Source organism: Callospermophilus lateralis, unplaced genomic scaffold (genome assembly GCF_048772815.1).
Source record: "Callospermophilus lateralis isolate mCalLat2 unplaced genomic scaffold, mCalLat2.hap1 Scaffold_708, whole genome shotgun sequence".
Lineage (NCBI taxonomy): Eukaryota > Metazoa > Chordata > Mammalia > Rodentia > Sciuridae > Callospermophilus > Callospermophilus lateralis.
This window is the reverse complement of record NW_027515187.1, coordinates 72,726-81,615: the sequence shown is the minus strand read 5'-3', so window position 1 is coordinate 81,615 and position 8,890 is coordinate 72,726. Positions and strand designations below refer to the sequence as shown.

At 61.3% G+C, this 8,890-nt stretch overlaps 1 pseudogene; it reads right to left on the bottom strand.

Moving 5' to 3' along the window:
* Window positions 1-13: 13 nt before the first annotated feature.
* LOC143386729 (kelch-like protein 17) lies at window positions 14-3,277 on the bottom strand (annotated as a pseudogene).
* Window positions 3,278-8,890: the final 5,613 nt, after the last annotated feature.

Here is an 8,890-nt window from a genome sequence, read left to right as displayed (position 1 = left end):
TCAACCCCAGCTACTACCTGCTGAGACAGGAAGCCCCATCATAGCTGCCATCTGCGTACAGGAGCCCGTGCAGGGCAGCTATGCCCAGGCAGCTGCGCCGCGTGCCCATGGACACCTCAGGTTGCCATGTGTTGGTCACAGGGTCATACGATTCCACAGTAGCCAGGTCTGAGGTCCTATCATAGCTAGGAGAGGGGTCCACTACTGGTCAAGGAAGGCCTAGCAAGCATGTGCCAAGCCCCGGACCCAAGCCTGGCCTCTATGCTTACCCGCCCACAGCATACAGCCGGATTCCTACAGCAGCCACTCCCACTTGGGCCCGGCGTGTGGACATGGAAGCTACTACGTGCCAGCGGTCAGTTCGAGTGTCATATGCTTCACAGTTGCCATGGATGGCAAAAAGACTCCCGCCACCTAGGAAAGGGGAGGTGACAGGATAGGAGGAGAGGCACTGGGAGGCAACCAGTGGGAGTCTAGCATAGCCTGAGAGCAAGAGTATTGGGACTCTGGGGGTGGATCACACTCCACAGGGCCTGGAGAGACCCTGGATGGAGGAGGAGGGAGCAGGTCAAGACCTGACCAATGTGGTGGGCTGGGCTTGTGTTGGGTATGGCCAGGGCAGGGGTGTCAGAGGAAGGGGCCGGATGGGCATACCCACGGCAAAGAGCACAGGGCCGGCATCCTCACAGTGCTGGGGCCGTGTGCGGCTGGTACCCAGTACACCTCTCTGCTCAGGCAGCAGGTGGAACTTGAGGGCCTCAATGAGCAGATCCTTGCAGTCAGGGTGATTCCTCACCAGGTTCTCAGCATCCATGTGGCCCAGCAGGAAGTCGCGGCTCATCAAGGGCAGTCGCACACACTTCATCAGCTGGGGCAGGAGTGCCAAGGTCAGGGGACCCTCAGGCACACTTGCCTCAGGGCTGAGACCCTGGCTCAGATGCCTGTACCACCTGTACGATGGGTTCTTGAGACAGATGCCTGCACTGCCCCCATGGTGTCCCTGAACGGGAGAGGCCAGGGACTCCATGAGGCACACCCAGGCTTCAGCCACCATGGTCCCTCCCCAACACCACAAGGGGTCCCGAGGCCTGGCCTTACTCTTGGAACGTGCTGCCTCCGAGTGTCCACGTCATGTTTGACCCAGCTCAGGACAGCACGGTAGACATCTTCTTCTGAAGGTACATTTAGGCTGTCACTAGAGACCAATTCCAGCACCTGGGGATAGGGGTCTTCAGGCATGAGATCTGGGGAGGGTCCTGCGAGACCAGGGAGCCCCCTGAAGGTATCTGGGAGGGAGGGTCTGGAGGTGGTGGTGGGGTCAGTGTTTCTACAGGAAGGGGCCCAGCAGGGTCAGGAGCTGTGGATTGGTTCCTGGGGGCCTAGATCCCAAATAGTCTTGGGGACATGGAACCAGGACTGGGGTTTAGGAGCAGAGGCTGTTAAGGATGAGATGAGATGAAGAGTCCAAGGCAAAGACCTGGGTAGAGCCAGGAGATGGGAATAGGGTTGGGGGTGCCCAGGCGACAGGTCACAGGGTGGGCATGGGTCAGAAGCTTGGAATGAGGCCTGGGGAACAGAGAGCAAGGGGTGAAGGAGGGTGCTGGGGTGGGAAGGGGCAGGGTGTGGGTTGAGCCCTGTGGGCAGGTTACCTGCTTCAGCGGCATCAGCATGAACTCCTCGGTCTTGGCCACGTCCACAAAGTGCTGCAGCACATACCTGTGTGCTGCATTGAGCAGGTCACTGCAGGAGTGCGTATCGGCAAAGCCCCGGATGCCCAGGCAGTTGGAGGGGTCCAGCTGACTCAGCAGGAACTTGCAGCAGGCATCCCGGACGCCGTTCAGCTGCAGCAGGCTGGCAGCTGGGAGCAACGTCTGTGGAACATGGAGATGGGGTCTGGTGGGAGGTGCCCAGGCTGTGAAAGTAACTGGAGGGTTTGGGGAGAGGCCTGTGAGGGGCCAGGGCATGGGGAGACCTGGCAGGAGGCACACTGCCTCACCTGTACGTTGCCCTCGCCTACTACAATCTCAGCCGTATATGCAAACTGCACCAGTTGGTCCAAGGCCTGAGGGTCAATGTCATGCAGTGTCACATGAGTCTGGCGGCTCTCACTCATCTCATCTGTGGGGACAGTAGTCAGGCTGGTACCTGTCCCGGGAGAGCTGCAGAGAGCCCCCAAGTGCCACCCAGACTGTGGTACTTGCTTGTGAACATGGCATGGAAGTAGGGGCTACAGGAGGCCAGCAGCACCTTGTGTGCACGGATCTCCTTGGCGGCCACATGCAGGATGATGTCACATAGGAGGCCACGCTGCCGCATTGGGCTCATGGCTACGAAGGCATCATGGTAGTGCCGCTTGGAGTTGTGGGCCACACTGTGGCCCTCGCGGCTCAGTAGCTGCATGGCACCTTCCATGGGGGCCTGCCTGGGCCACGCTCGCTCTGCCTCTGGGCTGCAGGTGGGCAGGGCCAGGTCAGGGTTAGCCCTGTAGGGGGCTGCTCACCCACCTCCTCTGTACCACCAGACTTCTGGGTATGGCCAGGGCAGCCAAGTCAGCCATCTGTCCAGCAGTCCAGTGGCCATAACGTCTGCATCAAGGCCCACCTAGTAATGCTGCCCGCCTGGAGCAAGACCTCCCCTCCTATACAGGGAGCTACCCTGGAGCCAGACCAGACTCTCTTCTAAGCCTACTCCCACTGGGGGATCATCCAGACACTGCTGTCCTGACTGTCCAGCTTCCTCTGCCCACCTCCCTTCTCAGCTACTAAGTTCACCCATCTCTTGTTCCCCTTGAGAGACAGGTATCCTCGACCCTTCTAAGGATAGGGCTCCTGCCTTGCCAGCCACCCTTCCCATCCCTCAGCAGTACTGGGAATGTGGGAGGTGTACGCAGGGAACCGGCCAATGCCTGCTTTAAAGCAGACCCCTGGCCCCCGGTACAGCAGGTGGACCTCCCGTTGTGGAGGAATTCAAGGGCAGGCAAGGGGCTTAGGGCCTCTCTTTCCTGGCCCCCCCGCAGCACTCAGGACTTCCCAGAACCGCTGCCGTGGCCGAAGGACCGAGGGGCTCGGACTTCACACGACCCAGGCCTGTGGCAGCCTCTCGGGCAACGCCGTTCTCCCGAGTCCCCCCGTCCCTCCGTCGGTCCTCGGCGCCGCCCGCTCTCCGCCCTACTCACGCCGGCGGCTGCGGCGGCGGCGGCGCCTCGGGCCCAGGGCCCCGGGCTGCCGTTCTCCGGGCTCTGCGTCCTGCCGGCTGGGTGCTCGCCGCACGGCTGCATCAGCTCAACCACCGAACTGCCGCCGTGAAGGGCGCAGGACAAAGGAGAGCGACTGCTGGAAGGAGGCTCAGCAGCGGTGGCCCCTCAGCATCGCGCGCCTCCCCGGCTGCAGACAAGGTTTCTCGGCGCCGCCCGCCCCATCTCTCGCGCTCCCACCTGAAGCCATGAGGGTGCGAACGCGCCCTCCCGCCTGGAAGCCACCGGCTACGCAGCGGAGAATCGCAGAGCCAGCCACAGGGCGGGGCTCGCCCGGGGGCGGGGCCGACCCGGAAGTAGTGCTGTAGCGCACGGCTTTCTGGGGCCGGAAGTGTGGCGCACGCGGCGGGCTCGGCGTCATGGCGGAGGCGAGGAGCCGCAGGAGGTAAGTCTGCCGTGTTCCTTGCGGGAGCCTGTGCTCTGGCCTGTCCTCACCTCTTTCGAAGGCTGGGGCTAGTGGGCTGGTGCCTTGTGACCCTCCATGACCCGCAGGCGCCTGGCGGAGCTGACGGTGGACGAATTCCTGGCCTCAGGCTTGGACTCTGAGTCCGAGTCCGAGTCCGAGGGCTCCCCGGAGGCGGCGACGCGGGAGCAGGAGTCACGCGGATGTGGAGCTGCGCGGCGTCTGGAGCCCGTCAGGGTCCCCGCGGCACGGTAAGCCGGCGCGCCTGGGTGGCTTGCTGTGCCAGCCTTCCTCCGGGTGGGGCAGGCGTTGGCGGGTGACGCAGAGTTGCGTTTCTGACCCAGTAGAGTTCGGTGTGGGGCGGACCCTTCTGTAGCGCGCAGGGGGCGGTCAGGAACCACGCGGGCCGGAGGGAGGTTGAGCGGAGAGCCGGGCCGGCTCCGTGCCTGCAGACCCAGCCACTGGGAAGGCTGAGGCAGGAGAGCCCAAGTTTGAGGCCAGCCTGGGCAATTTATCAACACCCTGTCTCAAAGCAGAAAGGGCTGGGGATGTAGCTCCGAAGAAGAGCGCTTACCTAGCGCTTGAGGAGCCCTGGAGTCAGTCTCCAGTGTCCTAACTACAGTAACAAAGTGGATGCCAAGTGGCCAAACTTGGGAGGGCGACAGCCTGAGTTTTGAGTGACAGCCCGAAGGGGTAGGCTGTGTGGACCGTACAGCAGGAACGGAGAAGGTCTTGAAGTGGGAACCCATGAGGAAGGGGTGACTGGTAGGAGAAGTGGGAAAGTAGTTGAAGATGCACCCAGAGGGTGGGTGATGAGGAATCAGGTTAGATCACCCAGTAAAATGGGAAGTTTCCTCAGAGCGAGAGCTGTGAAGCAACATCCTGTGACATTTTTTAAAAAAGGGAAAAGGTCACTCCGGTTTCTGTGCCAAAAAGGATCATAGGTGAGGAGGGTGGGAATGGAGAGGCCATTATGGTGATTGAGAGTTGAGAGATGTGGTGGTTTGCAAGGAGACTTTGGTGGTTTTGAAGATGTTGTTGATGAGTTATAGGGACAGGTCTTTTGTGGGGACTGCATGGTGCCAGCACAGCAAGTCTGGGGAGAGCACAGGTTGAGTGTCTGTGTGCTAGAGGTTAAAGCAATGGGGAGAGGCTTCTGGGTACAGGAGTCCAGAAGAGAGTTATGTTTTCTGAAAACTTAACATTGTGGGAAACCTCCTGCTTGTTGTTGATGGCTGCTGTGCAGGGAGCAGAATAACCTTGTGGTCTCTCTGAGGAGGCCCACAAGTGGCTATGTGGACAAGAAGCCAACCTCCTGCTGGTTTTTCACTGGCTTACTGACTCCTGCCTTCTCAGTAGGCATAAAGGCAGTGCCTCTGAGCACAAGGACCAGCTCTCTCCGCTGAAGGAAAAAGATCCAGAATTCTACAAGTTCTTGCAAGACAATGACCAGAGCCTGCTAAATTTAGTGACTCAGACAGCTCTAAGGAGGAAGAGGAGCAGTTTCACTCCTTGCCAGGTGCACTGGAGGTGAGGACAGCACAGGCCTGTCCATCAGGGCACCTGTGGCTTCTACACCCTCCCCCAGCATGACTCTTCTGTGCTGGGGGAGGGTGTACAGAAGGTCACCTGGGTTCATGGGTCACCACTGGGCTGGGTAGAGAGTACAGGGAAGGTCTCCTGGGGGTCATGGGTCTCCAAATGAGCCAAGGGACAGCACTGGACTGGGCAGGGAGTGCACAGAAGGTCACCTGGGGTTATGGGTAACCACTGGGCTGGGCAGGGAGTGCAGAGGAGGTCTCCTGGGGGCCATGGGACAGAACTGGGCTGGGTAGGGAGTGCAGAGGAGGTCTCCAAATGAGCCAAAGGACAACACAGGGCTGGGCAGGGAGTGTAGAGGAGGTCTCCAAATGAGGCATGGTGTATCTGGTGTAGGAAGCAAGCAAAGATGACGGAGGAGAGGATGGGGACAGAGTTCCTGGAGGACCTCAGCGGAAGAAGGATGAGTCTGTTCCTGTGACCCTGGCCATGATGGAGAAATGGAAGCAGTCTGCAAAGGTGAGAAGAAGGAGTGTGGTCTGAGCAGCTGGACCCCGCCATGTGACAGCACTGGACTGGGCAGGGAGAACACAGGAGGTCTCCTGAGGGCCATGGGACAACACTGGGCTGGGCAGGGAGTACAGAGGAGGTCTCCTGGGGGCCATGGGACAGCACTGGGCTGGGCAGGGAGTGCACAGGATGTCTCCTGGGGGCCATGGGACAGCACTGGGCTGGGCAGGGAGTGCACAGGAGGTCTCCTGGGGGCCATGGGACAGCACTGGGCTGGGTAGGGAGTGCAGATGAGGTCTCCTGCAGGCCATGGGTAAGCACTGGGCTGGGCAGAGAGTACAGAGGAGGTCTCCTGAAGGCCATGGGACAGCACTGGGCTGGGCAGGGGGTGCACAGAAGGTCACCTGGGTTCATGGGTCACCACTGGGCTGGGTAGAGAGTACAGGGAAGGTCTCCTGGGGGTCATGGGTCAACACTGGGCTGGACAGAGAGTGCAAAGAAGGTAACCTGGGGTCATGGGTCACCACTGGGCAGGGTAGAGAGTGCAGAGAAGGTCTCCTGGGGGCCATGGGACAGCACTGGGCTGGGCAGGGAGTGCACAGAAGGTCACCTGGGGTCATGGGTCATTACTGGGCTGGGCAGGGAGGGCAGAGGAGGTCTCCTGGGGGCCATGGAACAGCACTGGAATGCGCAGGAAGTGCAGAGGAGGTCTCCAGGGGGCCAAGGGACAGCACTGGTCTGGGGACAGAGTACAGAGGAGGTCTCCTGGGAGCCATGGGGAAGCACTGGGCTGGGCAGGGAGTGCAGAGTAGGTCTCCAAATGAGCCATGGGACAGCACTGGGCTGGGCAGGGAATGCACAGAAGGTCACCTGGGGTCATGGGTCACGACTGGGCTGGGCAGGGAGTGCAGAGGTCTCCTGGGGGCCATGGGACAAAACTAGGCTCGGCAGGCAGTGCAGAGGAGGTCTCCAAATGAGCCATGGGACAGCACTGGGCTGTGCAGGGAGTACAAGGCAGGTACCCTGGGGGCCATGGGACAGCGCTGGGCTGGGCAGGGAGTGCAGAGGAGGTCTCCTGGGGGCCATGGGACTGCACTGGGCTGGGCAGGGAGTGTACAGAAGGTCACCTGGGGAAATGGGTCACCACTGGGCTGGGTAGAGAGTGCAGAGAAGGTCTCCTGGGGTCATGGGTCACCACTGGGCTGGGCTGAGAGTGCACAGAAGGTCATTGGTGTCATGGGTCACTACTGGGCTGGGTAGAGAGTGCAGAGAAGGTCTCCTGGGGGCCATGGGATAGCCCTGGGCTGGGCAGGGAGTGCAGAGGAGGTCTCCTGGGGGGCATGGGACAGCACTGGGCTGGGCAGGGAGTACAAGGCAGGTCTCCTGGGGGCCATGGGACAGCTCTGTGTTGGGCAGGGAGGACAGAGGAGGTCTACTGGAGGTCATGGTACTGCACTGGGCTGGGCAGAGTGTACAGAGGTGGTCTCCTGGGGGCCATGGGAGAGCACTGGTCTGGGCAGGGAGTGCAGAGGAGGTTTCCAAATGAGCCATGGGACAGCACTGGGCTGGGTAGAGAGTGCAGAGGAGGTCTCCTGGGGGCCATGCACTGGGCTGGACAGGGAGTAGAAGGCAGGTCTCCTGGGGGCCATGGGACAGTGCTGGGATGGGCAGGGAGTGCAGAGGAGGTCTCCTGGGGGCCATGGGACTGCAATGGGCTGGGCAGAGTGTAGAGAGGAGGTCTCCTGTGGGCAATGAGACAGCACTGGGCTTGGCAGGGAGTGCAGAGCAGGTCTCCAAATGAGCCAAGGGACAGCACTGGACTGGGCAGGGAGTGCACAGAAGGTCACCTGGGGTTATGGGTAACCACTGGGCTGGGCAGGGAGTGCAGAGGAGGTCTCCTGGGGGCCATGGGACAGACCTGGGCTGGGTAGGGAGTGCAGAGGAGGTCTCCAAATGAGCCAAGGGACAACACGGGGCTGGGCAGGGAGTGTAGAGGAGGTATCCAAATGAGGCATGGGACAGCACTGGGCTCGGCAGGGAGTGCAGAGGAGGTCTCCTGGCGGCCATGGGATAGCACTGGGGTGGCCAGGGAGTACAAGGCAGGTCTCCTGGGGGCCATGGGACAGAACTGGGCTGGGCAGGGAGTGCAGAGGAGGTCTCCAAATGAGCCAAGGGACAACACGGGGCTGGGCAGGGAGTGTAGAGGAGGTTGCCAAATGAGCCATGGGACAGCACTGGGCTCGGCAGGGAGTGCAGAGGAGGTCTCCTTGGGGCCATGGGATAGCACTGGGCTGGGCATGGAGTACAAGGCAGATCTCCTGGGGGCCATGGTACAGCACTGGGCTGGGCAGGGAGTGCAGAGGTCTCCTGGGGGCCATGGGACAGCACTGGTCTAAGCAGACAATACAGAGGAGGTCTCCTATGGTCCCTGGGACAGCACCGGGCTGGGCAGGGAGTGCAGAGGAGGTCTTCTGGGGGCCACGGTACAGCACTGGGCTGGGCACGGAGTGCAGAGGAGGCCTCCTGGCGGCCATGGGACAGCACTGGGCTTGGCAGAGAGTAGAGAGGAGGTGTCTTGCGGGCCATGGGACAGCAATGGGCTGGCCAGGGAGTGTAGAGGAGGTCTCCAAATAAGCCATGGGAAAGGACCTGGCTGGGCAGGGAGTGCAGAGGAAATCTCCTGGGGGCCACGGGACAGCACTGGGCTGGGCAGGGAGTGCAGTGAAGGTCACCTGGGCGCCACGGGATATCACTGGGCTGGGCAGGGATTGCAGAGGAGGTCTCATGGGGCCATGTGACAGCACTGGGCTGGGAAGAGAGTTCCGAGGAGGTCTCCTCAGGGCCATGGGACAGCACTGGGCTGGGCAGGGAGTGCAGAGGAGGTCTCTTGGCGGCCATGTGACAGCACTCGGCTGGCCAGGGAGTACAAGGCAGGTCTCTTGGGTGCCATGGGACAGCGCTGGGATGGGCAGGGAGTGCAGAGGAAATCTCCAAAGGAGCCATGGGACAGCACTGGGATGGGCAGGGAGTGCAGAGGAGGTCTCCTGGGGGCCATGGACAGCACTTGGTTGAGCAGAGAGTACAGAGGAGGTCTCTTGGGGGCCATGGGACAGCACTGGGCTGGGCAGGGAGTGCAGAGGAGGTCTCCAAATAAGCCATGGGAAAGGACTGGGCTGGGCAGGGAG